Source organism: Gekko japonicus, unplaced genomic scaffold, assembly GCF_001447785.1.
Source record: "Gekko japonicus isolate JY-2015 unplaced genomic scaffold, Gekko_japonicus_V1.1 scaffold2282, whole genome shotgun sequence".
NCBI lineage: Eukaryota > Metazoa > Chordata > Lepidosauria > Squamata > Gekkonidae > Gekko > Gekko japonicus.
Genome location: NW_015160901.1, coordinates 240751 through 262700, shown reverse-complemented (window position 1 = coordinate 262700; position 21950 = coordinate 240751).

Here is a 21950-nt window from a genome sequence, read left to right as displayed (position 1 = left end):
AACCAGAAGTGGCTCGACCCCGCAGGAGCGATCAGACGTCAGAAACGTGCGGCTAGAACCGGAGAATCAGGAAAACACCACTTGGGGACCTGTTAACAAAATACTCAGTTTTAAAGGGGGGTTGAGCCGTAAAGCGACAGCTGGGGACGGTGCGCAGGTGTTGGGTGTGTGAACGTGGATATAAAATCCGTTACCGAAGCGTGCCGAAAGGGGACTAGACGGCCCGTCTGAACGCACCCTTTGATGCTGAGTGCTCACTGGGATGGCCTGGATCGGATGAAGAACGGTAGCTTGTTTCCCCCATGAACGAAGCAGACGCTCTGAAGCAAGTCCTGAGCAGACGGGGCTTGGCTGCACGGGTTCGGAGAGAAGGAAGCACAGATTCCGAGGAGAGTGACCGGGGATGGCGAGGTGGGTGAAAGGATGGGAATCGGGGGGTCCCAAGGGCAGAGAGAGGGGGAAAGGGGCATCTCGAGAACTCGTGGCACGCAGGGGGTAGTGAACACCAGACACTTTGCATCCTTGCGTTGTGTCGATCAGGAAGAACTACGCTTGCCATTAAGGCACATCAGAATCCCTGATTCAGGAGTCCCCAGCCTCGTTGTGCCAGGAGGCGCTTTTGGCGTGTTGAGGAAAGCTAGTGAGCTCCAACACAAAACGACAACCATGAGCGCCCAATCACCACCACCCCGGTGAACAAAAGAGACGCCAATGTTGGATCAGGCCAATGGCCCATCTAGTCCAACTCTCTGTCACACAGTGGCCAAAAATACCAGGGGCCACCAGGAGGTCCAGCAGTGGGGCCAGGACACTAGCAGCCCTCCCACTGTTGCCCCCCCCACCCCAAGCACCAGGAATACAGAGCTTCACTCACCCCAGACCGAGAGTTCCTATCTATACCTTGTGGCTAATAGCCACTGATGGACCTCTGCTCCATACGTTTATCTAATTCCCTCTTGAAGCCGTAGCCGCCACCTCCTGCGGCAGTGAATTCCACGTGTTAATCACTCTTTGGGTGAAGAAGGACTTCCTTTTATCCATTGTAACCCGACTGCTCAGCAATTTCACTGAGTGCCCATGAGTTCTTGTACTGTGAGAAGAGAAGAGATTGGATTTATACCCCGCCCTTCACTACCCAAGGGAGTCTCAGAGCGGTTTACAAACTCCTTTCCCTTCCCCTCCCCACAACAGACACCCTGTGAGGTAAGCGGGGCTGAGAGAGCTCTTGACAGAAACTGCTCTTTTTCAAGAACAGCTGTGCCAAAACTACAGCTTGCCCAAGGTCATCCAGCCAGGTGCAAGTGGAGGAGTGGGGAATCAAACCCGGTTCTCCCAGATTAGAGTCCGTGCTCTTAAACCACTACACCAAACAGTCCTTCTTTCTCAACATGCTCTATCCCATGCATAATCTTACAAACCTCGATCGTGTCACCCCTCAGCCATCGTGCATAGTCATTTTAGAAAAAATTAAAGCTTTCAGCTTTTGTATGGGGCCAGGAAATCTTTCAGGTAATAGTGTAACTCTCCAAGGTTAGTTTCAGGAGGCGTGCTGGTCTGCAGTATAAGAGCTGGATTTGAGTCCATTAACATCTTATAGAGACCAGTAACGTTTTCAGGCGATGAGCGTTCGAGAGTCAGTGCCTGGTTCGTCAAAGTTACGAATATTATCCAGCTGAAGCGAATTGTGATGGATGGCCTCGGTTGTCATTTATAGTCAGGAGAACTGGGGGTGCATGATAGGAGAATCCAGTTGAAACCAGTGCCAGGAAGCTCAGGTCTGTGTATTGTGGAATTTATTTCGGTCCAAGTGGGTGACAGGGACTCCTCAGTTCCCCTCTTCTCCCCCTTCTTGTGATTCGAGCAAATGTACATCTGTAATGCAGACGGGGGCTGCTGTGGCTCAGTGGTTAAGACGCTGAGCTGCAGACCGGAAGGTCTGTAGTTTGGCAGTTCGAGACCCGAGTGCCGCGTGACGGAGTGAGCTCCCGTCTCCGGCCCCAGCTCCTGCCAACCTAGTAGTTTGAAAGCAACAAATTGCAAGTAGTTAAATAGGTACCGCTTCGGTGGGAAGGTAACTAGCCTCGGTGTCTAGTCATGCCGGCCACGTGACCACGGAGATGTCTTCGGACAGCGCTGGCTCTTCGGCTTGGAAACTGAGATGAGCACTGCCCCCCAGAGTCGGAATCGACTGGCTTTCGAGCAAGGGAAACCTTTACCTTTACTAATGCAGACAGATGGAGCCCGTCTGCAAACTTACGTGCCCGTTGCCCTTTAAACTGGCCACTGCCCAGACTTTGCAAGGAAGGTAGCCTTTCCTCGCCCCACACCAGATCGCCTTCATCACCGTCTCTCCATTCTCCTAGGGGGCACTGTCAGTCCAGCTGGAAGAAGTGGGGCGGGGAGGGCAGAGAGGCTTGAGGGCAGAGAAGAAACGTGGAAGGAGTAGAAAGGAGCAGGGACAGGGCCAAGGAGGACAAAGGGAAGAGGAGAACTTGAAAGAGGAGGAGGAAAGGGTGGAAGGGGCCGGGCAGCGGTCCGGGGGGGGGGGGGGGGGGGGGCTGCCAGGCTCGATTGTCTTGGAAGGATGGGGAATCTGACCCTTTCCCCCCGCTCGATCCTGGCATATGCAGCCAGATTGCTTAAAGGTCCCTGTGGATCACTTTCTCCTTTCATCTGGGATGTATTTCCCAGAACAGAACACAAACAAACAAGGGCTGAAAGGGGAGCGGAGGCCCTTGCTCCCCATCGGATGGCTCCGGAGAGGCAGCAACAGCCGTGTCATCTATAGCTGGCCCGGGGAGAGAAGCCTGGGGTCACAGCCCGTATCTACCCTGAGACACCGTGTGCGACCTTGGGTCTCTTGCGTACCTTAACCTCTTGTTATGGGGGTAAAGTGGCCAATGGGTGAAACTTCCCCGAGGTCCTTGGAGGACGACTGGGAGGAAAGTGTAAGGAGGTGTAAGAACCTCAGAAGAGCCCTGCTGCATCAGACCAGTGAAGGTCCACCCAGTCCACTCTCCTGTCTCACGCAGCGGCCAGCCAGTTCCTCTGGAGGGCCAACAACAGGGCACGGAGGCCGAAGCCCTCCCCTAATGTTAAAAACCACAGAAGAGCCCTGCTGGATCAGACCAGTGAGGATCCACCCAGTCCACTCTCCTGTCTCACGCAGCGGCCAGACAGTTCCTCTGGAGGGCCAACAACAGGGCACGGAGGCCGAAGCCTTCCCCTAATGTTAAGAACCTCAGAAGAGCCCTGCTGGATCAGACCAGTGAGGATCCACCCAGTCCAGCATCCTGTCTCACACAGGGGCCAACCAGTTCCTCCGGAGGACCAACAACAGGGCAGAGAGGCCAAGGCCTTTTCCTGATGTTGCCTCCTAAGAACATAAGAGAAGCCAATGTTGGATCAGGCCAAAGGCCCATCCAGTCCAACACTCTGTCACACAGTGGCCAAAAATACCAGGTGCCGTCAGGAGGTCCAGCAGTGGGGCCAGGACACTAGAAGCCCTCCCACTGTTGACCCCCCCCCCCAAGCACCAAGAAGGCAGTGCATCACCTGCCCCAGAGTCCCTATCTAGACCTTGTGGCTAAGAGCCACTGATGGACCTCTGCTCCATATGCTTATCTAATTCCCTCTTGAAGCTGTCCATGCTTGTAGCCGCCGCCACCTCCTGTGGCAGTGAGTTCCATGTGTTCATCCCTCTTTGGGGGAAGAAGTACTTCCTTTTATCCGTTCTAACCCGACCGCTCAGCAATTTCATTGAGTGCCCATGAGTTCTTGTATAGTGAGAAAGGGAGAAAAGTACCTCTTTCTCGACCTGCTCTATCCCAGGACTAATCCTGGCTCTGGGATTCAGAGGCTGACTGCCTCTGAAAACGGCGGTTCCCTTTAGTCGCCATGGCTAGTAGCCCCTGATAAACCTCTCCTCCTTAAATCTGTCTCATCCCCTTTTAACTACACCTGAGGCCATCACCACATCCTCTGGCCGCAAAATCCACATTTTAATCACGGTGTAAAGTATTTCCTTTTTCTGTCCGGAATCCACTGTCTGTCCTCACGTTCTAATATTCTGGGAGAGGAAGGAAAAAAGACTGTTAAGATGAATCATGGCCCAAGCCTTTATGGGCTAGGGTCTGGCTGGTCCGATTCCTGCATCTTCGTAAGACATTTCCAGTGTGCCAAAGGATTCCTCTTTGGTTTCTCTAGGGGTTTGGACTTTGTTGGGGGTTTTTTAAATATTTTTTTTTATTTTTTCAACATAACAAAACAAACATAAAGGGAGGCATTCACTTTCAGTTTCTTCGATAACATAATGATGCCTAATTTATCATAAATTTGTGTACTTCACCTTATATCATTAATGATACCGCTTGCAAACGTATCATATTTATACAATAGAAGTCCTTAAAATCTAGATGATGACTATGTTAATTACTTGGAATTATCTTCAAACCATTGGTAAAATCTTGACCATGTATTCTCAAAAGTAGTTTCTGGTTGTCCTTTCAAGATTAAAGTTAATTTGTCAATTTCTGCCATTTTCAGGATTTTGTTTAGAATTTCTTGTTTCAAAGGTGTCTCTGTTAATCTCCAGTATTTAGCATACAGTATTCTAGCGGTTGTGGTTAAATACAAAATAAGAGTCATTTTTTTTTTAACAATTTTCAGGTAAAATATTTGACAAAAATATTTCTGGTATAGAAGGTACAGAGGATTTTAGAATTTCTTGCATAATTTAATGAATTCAAACCCAGTACTTTTTCGCTTTATCACATAACCACCACATATGATAAAAGGAACCCACTTTATTTTGACATTTGGACTTTGTGTGCAATGGTCATGACGACAGACTGCGGGAGCGCACAGGAGCAGAGCTCCGGCAGTAAAGAGTCCAGAGGGCGGGCACATACAACAAGCCCTGCCCCCTGCTGCCAGCAGCCCCGGTCTAGGAGGAGCAAGAAGCAGCCAGGTAAGTTGCAGAGGGCCCCCATAGATAGCAATCCAAAGCAGTCCAGTGGCAGCTTTAAGACCAAGTTTTATTCAGGTACAAGCTCTCCCTTCTCTGTCAGGGACAGATCTGCTTGTGTCCCCCCCACCCCACCCCATAGCTAGCAATCCAAAACAGTCCAGTGGAGCCTGAGCAATGGGTGTTGCCTTCTGACACACTTCTGGTGATGTCAGGGGGTGTGGCAAGTGCAAATAAGTTATGCTAATGAGCGCCTGCACCTCTTTTTCTACGAAATGACAAAAGATGGAGGGAGTGCACGGAAAGAGGGAACCAGATACCATCTTGCCGGATGGGGTCGAGCAGAGGTCTTAGAACTGAGGGACAGAAGCTGCTTTGTGGGGTAGGTAGGAAGCCTGTATGGAATGTGTTATGTATTAAGATGTCCACGGCTACGCTAGCCTGGCCATGCAGTCTGGAAGACCTACAAACCTTCCGGTCCGAGAACAATAGCCACCTCGGATCCTAGCGCGGACCATTAGGTGCGCCCGGATCCTGAAAGGGAGCTATAGAAACTTGGGCCACGTAAATACAGCCTATCCTGGGAATTGGGGGGGTGTTGGGTGTGAGTGTGGACACGCATATAAGCCGGCCTCGGACTGGCTAGTTGATCTTCCGTTGTGATGTAACCAAATAAACTTGAGCTGTTTTCACCATGCCGAGCCTCTGCACTCAGCACTTTTCAGAATGGAACAGAGGAGTGGGTGTACCTCTGGTGAAGGAGGGGAGGACCGAAGGCCGCAGTGGCGACTGGGTGCTCCTCACAGAATCGTAGAATGTTAGAGTTGGAAGAAGGGACCTTGCAGGTCATCTAGTCCAACCCCCTGCCCTCTGCAGGAGCAGAGCCGAAAGACAGCCCTACAACATACCCGAAAGATGGTCGTCCAGCCTGCGCTTGAAAACGTCCAGCGGAGGAGCCTCCACCACCTTCCCAGGCAGTCTGTTCCACTGCTCAACCACTCTGACAGGAAGTCTCTCCTGATATTTAGCCGGTGTCGACTCCCTTGTCATTTCCACCCATTAGATCTTGCAATCCGCTGCATCTTCTACTTGACAGCCCTTCAGATACTCGAAGGGCTCTCCTCCCTCCCTTCCCTTGCCGAAGCCTCTCCGCCGCCAGGTGGCGTCAGCACACTGCCTAACCCTGTCGCTGCGCTTTCAGCCATCCCATCCAGTTTGGGACCAGAGCCAGCAAAGCCGATGCTGGAAATGGCTGCGAGGCCCGGCCTGCCTCCCTCCTGTTCCCCGGGCTCCCGCTGCCCACCTTTTCTCCCCAGCCGTTGGGGGCTTGGCAGGCTACAAGGAAATGCATTTCAGTTGGGGTTCGGAGCTGGTTTGAATTGCTGGTTAAAGCGAAGTCAGGGAGGTGGTCGCAAGGGAAGCGGCTGGAATAGGGTTGCCAAGTCTCCCGGACCGACAACTGACCTCTGGACAGCAGAGATCACTTCCCCTGGAGAGAATCAGTTTGGTGTCGTGGTTAAGTGCGCGGACTCTAATCTGGGAGAACCGGGTTTGATTCCCCACTCCTCCACTTGCTGGATGACCTTGGGCAAGCCGTAGTTCTGATAAGAGCTGTCCTTAAAAAAGAGCCGTTTCTATCAGAGCTCTCTCAGCCCCACCGACCTCACTGGGTGTCTGTTGTGGGGTGGGGAGGGGAAAGGAGTTTGTAAGCCGCTCTGAGATTCCGAGTGAAGGGCGGGGCATAAATCCAATCTCCTCCTCTTCTTCTTCTTCTTCTTGGAGGGTGGACTCTGGGCCATCGGACCCTACCGAGGTGACTCCCCTCACCGCCCTCTCCAGCTCCATTCCCAAAATCTCCAGGAGTTTCCCAACCCAAGCTGGCCACCCTCTGTGACTCCGAGGGTCTGGAGGCTGAATTCTGGGTTCTTGGACAAGCCGGCACCCTCCTTCCAAAGGAGTTCCCAGGAGGGGGGGGACAGAGTCCCCCCCCCAGTGGCCTGTTATTCCCTGTACTTTTGTAGGGCCACTTGAGAGGGAAGGCAAAAAGACCCGATTTCCCCCTCGAGCAAGTGAGCCGAAAGGCTGCGCTCCTCTTGGGAAATGCATCTTGATTTGGGCTCATAAATACAAATGCCATCTGGTTGTCACGGAGGTCTGATGCCTTAAAGTGCCTCTGATTACATTTGCATTTTAATGAGGCGCACGGCGTGCCAGAGCCACTTTCCGGGGCGCCTGCGGTGGCAACTCCAGCCTCCCTTTCTGCGAAACACACACACACACACCCCGGCCACGCTGAAATTTGTAATAGTCAGATTGGGGACAAGCGCTCCTTCTGAGCCATTGAAACCTCGCCCTGTGTGTCTGTCCCCGCTGGTCACCTCCCCAAAAGCCCTCTTTGTGGAGACAGCTGCCACCAAAAGAGGCCACCGGTGTTCCTCGTCCGTGGTGGGATGGGGGGGGGGAGGCTGTGAGAATGGTCCCAAAATGGACAGGGCGGGAGCAGTGTTCCCTCTAAGCTGAGTGAGTGTGAGCTAGCTCACAGTTTTTTAGCCTCTGGCTCACACATTTTTGTCTTAGCTCAGGAAGGGATGGCTCCAGAACAAACTAATGTGAAGTCCTTGAAAAAGAGCAGTCTGTGTCAGAGCTCTCTCAGCCTCACCCACCTCACAGGGTGTCTGTTGTGGGGAGGGGAAGGGGAAGGAGCTTGTCAGCCGCTCTGAGACTCCGAGTGAAGGGCGGGGTATAAATCCAATCTCTTCTCTTCTTCTTCTTATGCAGCAGCCAAAGCTCCTGCTCGCAACTTTAATGCCAGTAGCTCACCAAGTAGAATTTTTGCTCACAGGGCCCCATAGCTTAGAGGGAACATTGGGCGGGAGAGAAGGCAGACGGCAGGCCTCAGAGCCTGTGCTTGTTGTTTCCCAGCTCTCACGTCTGCGGAGGTGCTGAGTCATGACTTTGGAATTTAGAAAAGATCAGCGGTTGTGGTCGGGCTCCGCTGGTAAACGGAGACTGTTTGTGCAGTGCAACCTGCCAAAGATTGTCTCCGAAAAACTGGGCTGTGGTTGACAATGTTCTGTTTCTCAAGGCTTATGGGGGCTGGCGCAGGCTGTGCAGGCGAGCAAAGGCCAAAAGGAGGGCCTGCCTGACCCTCCCCTCTCCTCTCTCCTGCTTTGGGGGGAGGGGGAGAAGGGCCTGGCTTCACCGGCTGGCTGGAGCTCTCCAGGGCCTGGCGCTGCCGAGGCCGGAGGATGAGCCGGGGGTCCCTGGCTCGACCCTCGTCTTTCCCTCCTGAACTCCCATGAACTGCAGCCCGCCTCTGGCCGTCTTGCAGGAATAGCGCTCCAGTTGCTGAGAAAGAATGCGAAGCATTTGGAGTACCGTGTTGGAGGCAGAAAGGGCGCCCTTTGCGCTCATGTTTTGCAGGTACATTTTGTGCTGTGAGAACAGGAAGGAGCCGGTGCCCAAACGGCTCTAAGGGGGAAGCAGAAGCGGCCTGCGGTTCACCGAGGCGACAGCGGAGCTCGGGGATCAGTCCGGACTGGGCCTTGCAGCGAGAGGCAAAAGGGGCCGTCGGCCAGAAGGGATCCCTCGCTTTCAGGGCTTGCCTGGAATGCCCATGAAGCCTCCCCAACAAGAGGCATCCAGCTCTTCTAGCCTTCTAGGGAGGCTTCCAGAGTTCTTTAGCTGGAAAAGCCAGAGACAGAACCCGGGACCTCTCCCTCTGCCCCGGAGCTCTTCCGGAGCCGCTTCCTGCGGTCACGGGCCAGGCCGCCCGACCGTTGTGACGCAGGAGACCCGAGGAGGAAGCTGGTAGCCTCAGAGGAAGCTCATGACAGCACAGCTGAGAAACTGGATTCAGGAAGGGGGGGTCTGAAGGAGTGGGGAGCGGCGCCCCAACCCAACTACCCGTGTCTGTCTCTTGCCTTAAAGACCTTATGGGACCGTATAAATAGGCTGCAACCAGTGTTCCCTCTAAGCTGAGTTAGTGTGAGCTATCTCACCGTTTTTCAGCCTCCAGCTCACAGATTTCTGCCTTAGCTCAGGAAGCAGGGCTCCAGAGCAAACTAACTGATGCAGTAGCCAAAGCACTTGCTCACAACTATAAAGCCAGCAGCTCACAACGTAGGATTTTTGCTCACCAGACTCCACAGCTTAGAGGGAACATTGGCTGCAACTTGACGGCAAAAAAGAAAGGGGGAGCGGTAACCTGAGGGGAGCAGGTAGGGGGGGCGTTCAGCACAGAAGGTGGTGTGGAGGAAGCCACCTGAGAAGAGGGGAGGAAACACAGGAACGCGCACGAAGCTTATATCGAATCAGACCCTTAAGAACATAAGAACATAAGAGAAGCCATGTTGGATCAGGCCAATGGCCCATCCAGTCCCACACTCTGTGTCACACAGTGGCCAAAAATACCAGGGGGGCATCAGGAGGTCCAGCAGTGGGGCCGAGACACTAGAAGCCCTCCCGCTGTTGCCCCCCTCCCCCTCAAGCACCAAGAATACACAGCATCACTTGCCCCAGACATAAGAAACCAATGTTGGATCAGACCAATGGCCCATCCAGTCCAACACTCTGGGTCAAAAATCCCAGGTGCCATCATGAGGTCCAGCAGTGGGGCCAGGACACTAGAAGCCCTCCCACTCTTGCCCCCCCAAACATCAAGAATACGGAGCATCCCTCGCCCCAGACCGAGAGATCCTATCTATACCTTGTGGCTAATAGCCACTGATGGACCTCTGCTCCATATGCTTATCTAATTCCCTCTTGAAGCCACCCATGCTTGTAGCTGCCACCACCTCCTGTGGCCGTGAATACCATGTATCTGTCTATCACTCTTTGCGTGAAGAAGGACTTCCTTTGATCCGTTCTAACCCGACCGCTCAGCGATTCCATGGCGTGCCCACAAGTTCTTGTACTGGGAGAAAGGGAGAAAAGGACTTCTTTCTCAACCTGTTCTATCCCACGCATGTTCTTGTAAACGTCGATGGAGCCTTGGTCCCTCTAGTTCAGTCTTGTCTTCTCAGACTGGCCGCTGCTCTCTCTCCAGGGTCTCAGGCACAGAGGTCTTTCCCATCACCTCCTGCCTGGTCCTTTTAACTGGAGACAGCGGGGATTGAACCCAACACCTTCTGCAGGGCCAGCAGAGGCTCTGCCGCTACGCCACAACAGCTTCCGGGCCAGGGGTCCATTTTAAGGCCTTGCTCCCAGAGCGCGTGGGGAAGGCAGCGCGGAGGGGAAAAGAAACCCGTACAGGCCGTGCCAGGCTCCGCCCACCAGAGATGAAAACGCCAGCGAGAACAGAAGTGCTTGTTGTGAACTTTCCAGGCCGCTGCCTGGCTGTGCGTGTCAGGAGCCCTTCCGGCCTGCTCTGTTCCCCAGCCAGCGAGCCGCCAGAGGGCGGGATGGCAGCAAGACAAGACAAGAGCTTTTGTGCGTGCATGTGTGCGTGTGTGTGGCGCAGAGCAAGCCGGCCTGGGCTCCGGGAAGGGGGCTCTTCTGAGCAAAGCGGGGCTTGGAGGGCCCTTAAAGGCGCCAGTGCGGATCTTGCTGTCTGGGGGCTGCTGGCCCTGCTTTGGGTCTCTTTGTCTGTGGGCGGGCGGGGGGAAGTGTCCTGTAGGAACAGAACCTATTTTTTTTCAGAACCAGACAAACGCTTTAATCGGTTTGAGTTGCCAGTTGGGCCCTGCGTTTGGTCCCTGCTCGTTCCAGGTTTTCCTGATAAAGCTAGACATTGAACAAAATGGAAATACTTTGTGGACAAATACCGAAGGAACCCCAGATTGCGTGTGTCCAGTCCCTCCGGGGTCACACGGCTGTGTCTGATCTGGCCAGAACTTGGTAGAGCAGGCCCGTAGCTACAGCGGGGGCCTCTTGGGGCCCAGCCCTCCCGACTTCCCATCCAGCCCAGGCCCCCAAACTTTAATTTTTTTATTTTATTTATGGTGTTTGCTTGGGGTGGGTGAGGGCGCCTGTGGTAGAGGCAGGAGAGGTGAACATCAGAAAAGTCCAGCTGGATCAGACCTGCAGTCCATCTAGTCTAGCATCCTGTCTCACACCGTGGCCAACCAGTTCCTCTGGAGGGCCAAGAACAGGGCAGAGAGGCCGAGGCCTTCCCCTGATTAGAACCTCAGAAGAGCCCTGCTGGGTCAGGCCAGTGGTCCATCTAGTCCAGCCTCCTGTCTCACACCGTGGCCAACCAGTTCCTCTGGAGGGCCAAGAACAGGGCACAGAGGCAGAGGCCTTCCCCTGATAAGAACATCAGAAGAGCCCTGCTGGGTCAGGCCAGTGGTCCATCTAGTCCAGCATCCTGTCTCACACAGGGGCCAGCCAGTTCCTCCGGAGGGCCAACAACAGGGCATTAGGGGCCGAGGCCTTCCCCTGATTAGAACCTCAGAAGAGCCCTGCTGGGTCAGGCCAGCGGTCCATCTAGTCCAGCATCCCGTCTCACACAGAGGCCAACCAGTTCCTCTGGAGGGCCAACAACAGGGCACGGAGGTGGAGGTTTTCCCCTGATGGTGTCTTCTGGCTTGGGTGCTGTTCAGACATTGACTGCCTCTGAATATGGAGGTTCCCCGTAGTCACCTCGGCTAGTAGCACCTGACAGACCTGGCCTCCATGAATCTGCCTAGTCAGCTGTCTATGCCTGTGGCCATCACTACCTCCTCTGGCAGAAAATTCCATATTTGAATTACTTGTTGCTGAGGTGTGTTACTGGGGTCCCCCTTCCCAGCTGTGTGCTGTCTGCTCTGACTCCATCTTGGCTGAATTCGCTTTGGCAGCCATTTTAGGAGACAGCAGTGGTGGGCTTCGGAGAAAGTGAGGCCGAGGTGCTCCGCGGGCCAGGCTAACAAGTGGCACAAAGCACAAAAACCGCTGGCTAAAGATAAACAGAAACGTATACAAATAATATTTAATGCCGAGTTCAGTAATACAGTCATATAGCTTTACGAAGCCAAGGTGTTCCTGCAAGAAATAACAGTAATGCAGGAAAATAGAAAAAGAAAGTCCCAAAAATTTCACTGTGTCTCACTCCAGTTGTATTGTAATCCCATAGTCCAACTTGACATATATTCATCATAGAGTGGACTCATATAGTAAAGGTAAAGGTTTCCCTTGCTCGAAAGCCAGTCGAATCCAGGGTCATTTTGTAGAAAAAGAGGTGCAGGAGCTCATTAGCATAACTCATTAGCACAACTCATTTGCATATGCCACACCCCCTGACATCACCGGAAGTGTGTCAGAAGGCAACACCCACTGCTCAGGCTCCACTGGGCTACTAGCTATTTGGGGGGAGAACATGCAGATCTGTCCTCGCAGAGGAGGGAGAGCTTGTACCTGAATAAAACTTGGTCTTAAAGGTGCCACTGGTCTGTTTTGGACCGGGGGGGCGGGGGGAGCTCTGCAACTTACCTGGCTGCTTCTTGCTCTGACTGAGGGCTGCTGGGAGCAGGGGGTGGGGCTTGTTGCATGTGCCCACCCCCTGGGCTCTTTACTGCCGGAGCTCCACTCCTGTGCGCTCCCGCAGGAAATGACCCCTGCCAGAGCTCCGCTCCTGTGCGCTCCTGCAGGAAATGACCCCTGCCGGTGCTCATCTCCGTTTCGAAGCTGAAGAGCCAGCGCTGTCTGAAGACGTTTCCGTGGTCATGTGGCCGGCATGACTAGACGCCAAGGCGCATGGAACGCTGTTACCTTCCCACCGAAGTAGTACCTATTTATCTACTTGCAATTTCTTGCTTTCGAGCTGCAAAATCCAAACAATCTTTTTTTTTTTTTGGCCCTCCGAAGGGGAATTTTTTTATTTGCATTTCTATAAAACTACAACAGAAATTGGGGAGGGAGAATCTACAATCTAAAGGAGAAAGTAAAAAGAACCTAACTAAAAACCCAAGAATGGAGGTTTTACAATGCTTAAAACATAGTTGTTACTCTTATACAGTTACTTTCAAACATGCCCGCCAATCATCGCTTCTGCTGACAAAACCAGCTTATCTGACTGAACAGAGAGTAATTCCAAAGTTATAACACACATAATCACAGCCCTTAAGAAAAAATTAGCATTTTCTTTTACACTTCTTACAATCTTGAAATCCATAAGCCATAGAGACGCGTAGTCCAGATGCAAGCTGCCGCGTTTCGAATAGTTCTTTTTCAAAACCAATAGGCTACAGTGGGACTAAATACGAATTCAAGACATGCACAAATGATGATAAACAATCATACAATACGTATAAATTGCATAGATACATAATATAAACACGCAGGACGACTCACCCCAATCTCAGTAGAAGCACATACAGAAGCCAGTATATTCAGTCACAAAGGATCATGGGTCCTTATCCCACCATGCATTGCAGCATAATTTATATCTAGTATCAGGCTGCAGCAACACAGCTCAAGTAGTAAAAGATCTTACTGCTCTAATTGAATCACTAATGAGTGGCCAACATTTTGGGCGGGAGATGGATTATCTGCATGCCTACCCATTGCCACGGGGAGGGGGAAGGGCTTGCAAAGCCAGGCACCCTCCTTGGTCTATCAAGATAATTCTGTCAGGCAGGGCAATTGTTCCTGAGTACAAAATCTAACAATCAAGCAACCAGGTGGGCTTTTACTTTGTTGTTCAGTCGCACAGTCGAGTCCGACTCTTCGCGACCCCATGGACGAGCTTCTTTCCCAGCATCAGGGTCTTCTCCAGTGAGTGCTCCCTTCTCATTTGGTGGCCAAAGTATTTGAGCTTCAGTTTCATTATCTGGCCTTCCAGGGAACAGTCAGGGTTGATTTCTTTGAGGATTGACTGATTTGTTCTTCTTGCAGTCCAAGGGACTCTCAAGAGTCTTCTCCAGCACCATAGTTCAAAAGAATCTATTCTTCGGCGCTCGGCCTTCCTTATAGTCCAGCTCTCGCAGCCATACATGACTACTGGGAATACCATTGCTTTGACCATGCGGACTTTTGTTGGCAGGGTGATGTCTCTACTTTTTATCATGCTGTTTAGGTTCGCCATCGCTTTCCTCCCAAGGAGCAGGCGTCTTTTAATTTCATGGCTGCAGTCACAGTCTGCGGTGATCTGGGATCCCAGGAACGTGAAGTCTGTCACTACTTCCACGACTTCCCCTTCTATTTGCCAAGGAGTGATGGGGCCGGATGCCATGATCTTAGTTTTTTTGATGTTGAGCTTCAAGCCCACTTTTGCGCTCTCCTCTTTTACTCTGAGCAAGAGGCTCTTTAGATCCTTTTCACTTTCAGCCATTAGAGTGGTATCATCTGCATATCTGAGGTTGTTGATCTTTTCCCCAGCAATCTTAATTCCCGCTTGTGATTCATCCAGGCCAGCATTTCGCATGATGTACTCTGCATATATATTAAATAAGCAAGGTGACAGTATACATCCTTGTCGTACTCCTTTTCCTATGCTGAACCAATCAGTTGTTCCGTATCCGGTTCTAACTGTCGCTTCTTGGCCCTTATACAGGTTTCTCAAGAGACATGTGAGGTGGTCTGGTACTCCCATCTCTTTAAGGACCTGCCATAGTTTGTTGTGATCCACACAGTCAAAGGCTTTAGCATAGTCAATGAAGCAGAAGTAGATATTTTTCTGGTACTCTCTTGCTTTCTCCATAATCCAGCGAATGTTGGCAATATGATCTCTCGTTCCTCTACCTCTTCGAAACCCAGCTTGTACTTCTGGTAGTTCTCTATCCACGTACTGTTGAAGCCTAGCTTGTAGGATCTTGAGCATGACCTTGCTAGCGTGTGATATGAGTGCAATTGTGCGATAGTTTGAACATTCCTTGGCATTGCCCTTCTTTGGGATTGGAATGTATACTGATCTTTTCCAATCCTGTGGCCACTGTTGCGTTTTCCAAATTTGCTGGCAAATGGAGTGCAGAACTTTAACAGCATCATCTTCTAAGACTTTGAATAGCTCAGCTGGAATACCATCACCTCCACTAGCTTTGTTGTTAGTAATGCTTTCTAAGGCCCATTTAACTTCACATTCCAGGATGTCTGGCTCAAGGTCAGTGATTATACCGTCGTGTTTGTCAAGGACATTGAGGTCTTTCTTGTATAGTTCTTCTGTGTATTCTTGCCATCTTTTCCTAATCTCTTCTGCTTCTGTTAGGTCCCTACCGTTTTTGTCCTTTATCATGGCCAGCTTTGCATGGAACGCTCCCTTGATTTCTCCAATTTTCTTGAAGAGATCTCTAGTCCTTCCCATTCTATTGTTTTCTTCTATTACTTTGCACTGTTCATTCAGGAAGGCCTCCTTATCTCTCCTTGCTGTTCTCTGGAAATCTGCGTTCAGTTGGGTAAATCTTTCCTTTTCGCCTTTGCCTTTCGCTTTCCTTCTTTCCTCTGCTATTTGTAAAGCCTCATCAGAAAGCCATTTTGCTTTCTTGCATTTCTTTTTCTTTGGTATGGTGGTGATTGCTGCCTCCTGTACGATGTCACGAACCTCTGTCCATAGTTCTTCAGGCACTCTATCTATCAAATCCAGACCCTTGAATCTATTCTTCACCTCTACTGTATATTCATCAGGGATGCGATCTAGGTCAAACCTGAATGGCCTCGTGGTTTTCCCAATTTTCTTCAGTTTAAGTCTGAATTTTGCAATGAGTAGCTCATGATCTGAACCACAGTCAGCTCCAGGTCTTGTTTTTACTGACTGGATAGAGCTTCTCCATCTTTGACTGCAAATTATATAGTCAATCTGATTTCGGTGTTGCCCATCTGGTGATGTCCATGTGTAGAGTCGCCTCTTAGGTTGTTGGAAAAGGGTGTTCGCTATGACCAGTGTGTTCTCTTGACAAAACTCTGTTAACCTTTGCCCTGCTTCATTTTGCTTTCCAAGGCCAAACTTGTCTGTTATTCCAGTTACCTTTTGACTTCCTACTTTAGCATTCCAGTCCCCTATGATGATGAGGACATCATTTTTTGGTGTTAGTTCTAGGAGGTGTTGTAGGTCTTCATAGAACCGGTCCACTTCAGCCTCTTCTGCATCAGTGGTTGGGGCATAGACTTGGATTACTGTGATGTTGAATGGTTTGCCTTGGAATCGGACAGAAATCATTCTGTCATTTTTGAGATTGTATCCCAGTACTGCCTTTTGCACTCTCTTGTTGACTATAAAGGCCACACCATTTTTTCTACGAGATTCCTGGCCACAGTAGTAGATATAATGGTCTTCTGAGTTAAATTCGCCCATTCCTGTCCACTTTAGTTCACTGATTCCTAGGATATCGATGTTCAGTCTTGCCATCTCATTTCTGACCACGTCAAGCTTACCTTGATTCATAGATCTTACATTCCAGGTTCCTATGCAGTATTGTTCTTTGCAGCATCGGACTTTCCTTTCACCATCAGACACATCCACAACTGAGTGTCCTTTCGGCTTTGGCCCAGCCGCTTCACTCTTTCTGGGGTTACTTGTACTTGTCCTCTGCTCTTCCTCAGTAGCATATTGGACACCTTCCGACCTGAGGGGCTCATCTTCCGGCGTCATATCTTTTAGCCTTTTGATACTGTCCATGGGGTTTTCTTGGCAAACATACTGGAGTGGGTTGCCATTTCCTTCTCCAGGTGGATCACGCTTGGTCTGAGTTCTCTGCTGTGGCCTGTCCGTCTTGGGTGGCCCTTCACGGCATAGCCCACAGCTTCATTGAACTGCGCAAGCCCCCTCGCCACGACAAGGCAGTGATCCATGAGGGGGCTTTTACTAACCCTGTCTGAATGTCTCCCCCGAACTTGACGTCGGTGTGTGGGAAGTCACCGTTCTGCCCGCCCTATTGTCCACTCTGCCTAGATGCCTAACCTTTTGTTACCTTTCTGGCAAGCCATCTCCACCCTTCCTAACTCAATCGAAGTCAGGAAATCCACAGATTCTCATCCAGGACCCAGCCTGCACCCCTGGACTTTACAATGGCTTCTTTGATATTCTTTTGTACAGGCCCCTGTAACTACTGCTGTTCTGCCAGCCAAAATTGTGCTTTGCTGGCTCAGAGACTGCCTTCTCTGTTCTTCTGGAACCGTCAAACCTCCTTACCATTTCCTTGGGGCCTTTGGAAGCTCTCTCCGTCTGGATCATGCAGACAGACAATGTGCTCTACCCAGCTCAACAGACTGAGAATAAACTCTTTCTCTGTTCGCTTGTTACCCAAAGAGGCAGTCTCCTATTTAATTGGGGGAAATTAGCTTAAAGGAGACAAAGCAAGAGGTGGGTAACTGGGATTCTCCATCTATGTATACCAGGACTGCCCCTTGAGACCGCTCTTGAAATAAACTGGTCTGATGTTCAACTGGAAAGATTTTATTGAAAAAGAAATAAAAGGGCAAAACAGACAAACACACTGAAAACACACACACACAATTAACTAAGAGGAAAGTCAGGGAGGAGTGGGGAGAAAAAGAGCTTCGGGAAGGTGATAGTTTTCAGTCTTGAAAAAGGAGGTCCATGGAGGCAGCAGCGAAATGACCAGTGTTTCACAGAGGGAAGAAGAGAGGACCCAACTGGATTTGGGGGTGTGAGATATGAGGTCGAGCACATACACGCACACTGCTATGGAGTTGGGTGCAACAATTACAGGGTGAAATGCTTCCTGGGGGAACGCTGATATGTTCGCCCCCAAAACAATAACTTGATGGGTTTTTCGGAGGTGAACAATGATTTGGGAGAGGCTTGGTGAGTTTACCTGAGGTGGACTAGAGGTGTAAATGGTGCTTGATGACCCTATGATTACCAGATGGGAAGCTGCCAAGTTTGGGTGGATAGTGTTAAGTCTTGCCTAATTAGAGTAAATGAGTGAGGGGAAGTGAGGCCTGGTGTGGATAGGGTTAATCCAAGGTGAGGTAACTTTTTTCTTGGGAGACCCATTGTCCTGATGATGCATCTCTTTTGGATGGGGAGGAGGTCGTTAGTTGATGAGCCGCTCTGACTCGCCTTCCAAAATACTTTCCCCGGCACTTGTCTGACTGGCATCCATTTTGTTTCATTTTTAGGCCAGGCAGTGCCCTGCACATATGATTTTGAGGTGACATTAAAGAAGGGTGTTTATTTCTCTCTCTAACTGCTAAAGCGCTCCTCAGAAGAAGAAGAGATTGGATTTATACCCCGTGGCCCTTCACTACCCAAAGGTGTCTCAGAGCGGCTGACAAACTCCTTTCCCTTCCCCTCCCCACAACAGACACCCTGTGAGGTGGGCGGGGCTGAGAGAGCTCTTGGCAGAAACTGCTCTTTTTCAAGAACAGCTCTTATCAGAGCTACGGCTTGCCCGAGGCCATCCAGCCAGGTGCAAGTGGAGGAGTGGGGAATCCAACCCGGTTCTCCCAGATTAGAGTCCGCGCACTTCACCACGACACCAAACTGGCTCTGTGGCTCTGACGCCTCCTCAGTGAGAGGAGGAGTCAGGCTGCTAACACATTCCCTTTTTCTTAAAAATTAATCGTTCCCCTTCCTTTAACACACCCCCCCCCGGCGTTCTTATTGTGCCAGTTCCCTGGTGCAGAATTTCCACTTAGCCACAGGCTTGGTTCTCTGCTGCTTTCTCTCCTCTCATGTAACTCTTCATATGCATGTCCTTCTGAACACAATTATGTCGTTGTTCTTTTCAATTCTTGTACCTATATATTCCTCCAAATAAACTCTAAACCTTGCTTTGGACAAGATCAGGTTGTTCCGTAGTTACTGGCAGAGGCACTTTGAGCTTGCCTGCTTGCCTGCTATTCAGGTAAATATCTCTAAGAATCACATGTTCTCCACCTCCCCTTAATTGGCGAGTGGTTCAGTTTTCCAAGCTAGACCAGCTATGGGAGCAGGAAGAGGTCTCCCCGACACTGAGATTAATCCCACAAAACCGGTTGTGGTTCTAGGTTAGTGACCCAAACCCAAGATAGAGAGTCCACACTTGTCAATGCATGTGAAAAGAAGCACATGCAGTGGCCGGGGAAATTTGCCTCCCCTTGTCCTTTTCACCCTCATTTTCAGGGGAGGGGGGGGAAGGCATTTACCCTTTCTCCAAGTGTTGTGCTTCAGGTGTTTCCCACACTGTACCATCACCGGGGGGACGCCCAGGTTCAGAGCTCCGCTCCACAATGAAGCTTGCTGGACAGCCTTTGGCAGGGTCACTGACCATCTGTCTGCTTCTGGAGAAGGCCTTGTCCCTTGAGAGCCAGTTTGGTGTCGTGGTTAAGTGTGCGGACTCTAATCTGGGAGAACTGGGTTTGATTCCCCACTCCTCCGCTTGCAGCTGCTGGATGACCTTGGGCAAGCCATAGTTCTGGGCCAGGGCTCTTTTTGTAGAAAATACCCAGCAGGAACTCATTATCATAATAGGCCACACCCAACAGCAGGAACTCATTAGCATATTGGGCCACACCCCTGACAGCACAGCTCATTAGCACATTAGGCCGCACCACCGTGTTACCAGAAGTGTGGTTATCCAGCCACACCCACCTTTTGCTTCTTATTCTGTTTACTTTGTTTGTTGTCAAAACCCAGGGCTTTTTTTGTAGCAGGAACTCCTTTGCATGTTAGGCCACACACCCCTAATGTAGCCAATCCTAATGAGTTCCTGCTGTTGGGTGTGGCCTATTATGCTAATGAGTTCCTGCTGGGCATGGCCAACTTGGGAGCCAGCCGGAACTCCGTTCCTGTGCGTTCCTGCCCAAAGATAGCCCTGGTTCTGTTAGTTTGCACCGTCTCCTCGCTCTCCTCCTCCTCCTCCTCCTTCTTCTTCTTCCTGTGGTCTGGGGACTTTGGTGTGATCTAAGCAAGAGCTGCAGGCCCAGAATCCCTTCAGAGTGATAAGGAGAGATTTAGCAATTCAGTAACTCCAAGTAGCCACAATCCCCTTAAGCAGAGGTCATTTGGGGGGGGGGATCGCGGGGGATCGCAGTTCCCCCGGGTGAGGTATGGGGGGCGGGGCACATGACGAAGCCCCGCCCCCTGCTTCCGGCCGCCCCGCTTCTGGCCCTCATTCAGCCAGGAGGAGGCCGAAGAAGAGGGAGGGTAAGTTGCTTCCTCCCCGCCTCTCCCCACCCCTGCCTGCCTGGGGCCAGGGAGGGCCTTTGCGGACCTCCTCGCACTCCCGCTGGCCTTGCAGGTCCACCGCCAGGCCCCTGATGTCAGGAGGTGTGGCGTATGATAATGAGTTATGCTAATGAGTTCCCCTAGCTCTTTTTCTACGAAATGACCCCTGCCCTTAAACATTTAAAATGTACCAGTGGGGGTCATGGGGCAAGAACCCAAAAGTAGGACAGCCCCTGAAGGCAATGGCATCGGTCAAGATGGACACACCACCGGCAGGGGGGCTTGAGAACTTGTTCCCATCATGGAACAAAGTCTGAGTGCAGTGGCACCTTTAAAACCAGCAAAGTTTAATTCTGGGTGTAAGCTTTCATGTAGTCCTTGGCCCAAAAGACGTCTGTCTTGCCTCGACCAGGGCCAGGGCCTTTTCCGCCCAGGCCCCTGCCTAGCGGAACATGCTCCCCATGGAGAACAGGGCCCTGCAGGATCTCCTTCAGTTCTGCAGGGCCCGCAAGACAGAGCTCTTCCGCCGGGCCTTTGGCTGAGGCAGCGGACGTCCATATATGGTCTCCATGAGGTATCTGTCACTCTGTTAACAACTACTGGCTGTAGCCAGGAACCTCCCACAACCAGGAAATCTCTTTGCTATCTGCTGTGAGCACCATTGTAATATTTATGATGAACTTTTAAATTTAATTTTATTGTATTAGCCAGAGGTCATTTCGGGGGGGAACGCGGGGATCGCAGTTCCCCCCCCCGGGTGAGGTACGGGGGGCGGGGCACATGACGAAGCCCCGCCCCCTGCTTCCGGCCACCCCGCTTCCAGCCCTCATTCAGCCAGGAGGAGGCAGGAGAAGAGGGAGGGTAAGTAGCTTCCTCCCCGCCTCTCCCCACCCCTGACTGCCTGCCTGGGGCCAGGGAGGGCCTTGGTGGGGCTTCCTCGCACTCCCGCTGGCCTTGCAGGTCCACCGCTGGGCCCCTGATGTCAGGGGGTGTGGCGTATGCTAATGAGTTCCCCTAGCTCTTTTTCTACGAAATGACCCCTGGTATTAGCTAATATATTTGTATAAATGAAGTGTTGTTACCCGCCCTGAGCCCGTTTCCAGGAAGGGCGGGCTATAAATCTGAAGAAATAAATAATAGACGTGCATGCGGAATTAAACGTTGTTGGTCTGAAAGGTGCCACTGGACTTAAACTTTGTCATATTGCTTCAGAACAACACAGGACCCACCTGAATCTTGTTACCACCATGCTAAACTTCTCTTTTTCACTCTGAACCGGCCTTTCGCCTTTGACTATGCAGAAGGTGCAAGAGGCAGGGTGGTGTAGTGGGGCAGGGTGTTGGGCTGGGATCTGAGAGACCCGAGTTCAAATCCCCACTCTGCCACAGAAGCTCGTTGAGTGGCCTTGGGCCAGTCACACGCACTCTGCCTAGCCTACCTCACAGGGTGGTTGTGAGGATAAAGGGGATAATGTTGTAAACTGCTTTGGATCCCTGTTGGGGAGAAAAGGTAAAGGTAAAGGTTCCCTTGCTCGAAAGACAGTCGAATCCGACTGTAGAGTTGCAGTGCTCATCTCCGTTTCCAAGCCGAAGAGCCAGCGCTGTCCGAAGACGTTTCCGTGGTCATGTGGCCAGCATGACTAAACGCCAAGGTGCACAGAGCGCTGTTACTTTCCCACCGAGGCGATACCTATTTATCTACTTGCAATGTCTTGCTTTCGAACTGCTAGGTTGGCAGGAGCTGGAACCAGAGACGGGAGCTCACTCCATCATGCGGCACTTGGGTCTCGAACTGCTGAACTACCGACCTTCCGGCCTGCAGTTCAGCGTCTTGACCACTGAGCCACCGCAGCTCAGGGTATAATTGAGGTAAATAAATAAACAGCCCTTCTTCCATTTATCCTAATCTAGCCTGAAGCACCCCCCCCCCCCGCCCGGAGGGTTTTGTCGGGGGGGCTTG